Consider the following 309-nt stretch of genomic DNA (forward strand, 5'->3'; position numbering starts at 1 on the left):
CCCGCCCCCCCCCCGCCCCCCCTGCCGGCCCTCTGTCTCGCTGCCAGCTCCTGGGGTGCTTCAGGACACGGTGGCCCTGCCTGCCCCACTGTCCCCAGTGTTGCCCAGCCCCTCTCAGTGTCCCCAGCCCCTGAGAGCCCGGTCCTCACGGTGTCCCCCTGTCCTCGCGTCCCCACAAAGCCAGTGGCCACGCCCCCATTGTCCAGCTGTCCCAGTGCCCCTGATCCCCGCAGTGTCCCCTCCAGCCCCATGGTCCCCGATCCCAGCACCGCCAGCCGTGACAGCTCACTGTCCCCTCAGTGTCCCCAG

This window comes from Corvus brachyrhynchos, unplaced genomic scaffold, assembly GCF_000691975.1.
Source record: "Corvus brachyrhynchos isolate BGI_N302 unplaced genomic scaffold, ASM69197v1 scaffold212, whole genome shotgun sequence".
Lineage (NCBI taxonomy): Eukaryota > Metazoa > Chordata > Aves > Passeriformes > Corvidae > Corvus > Corvus brachyrhynchos.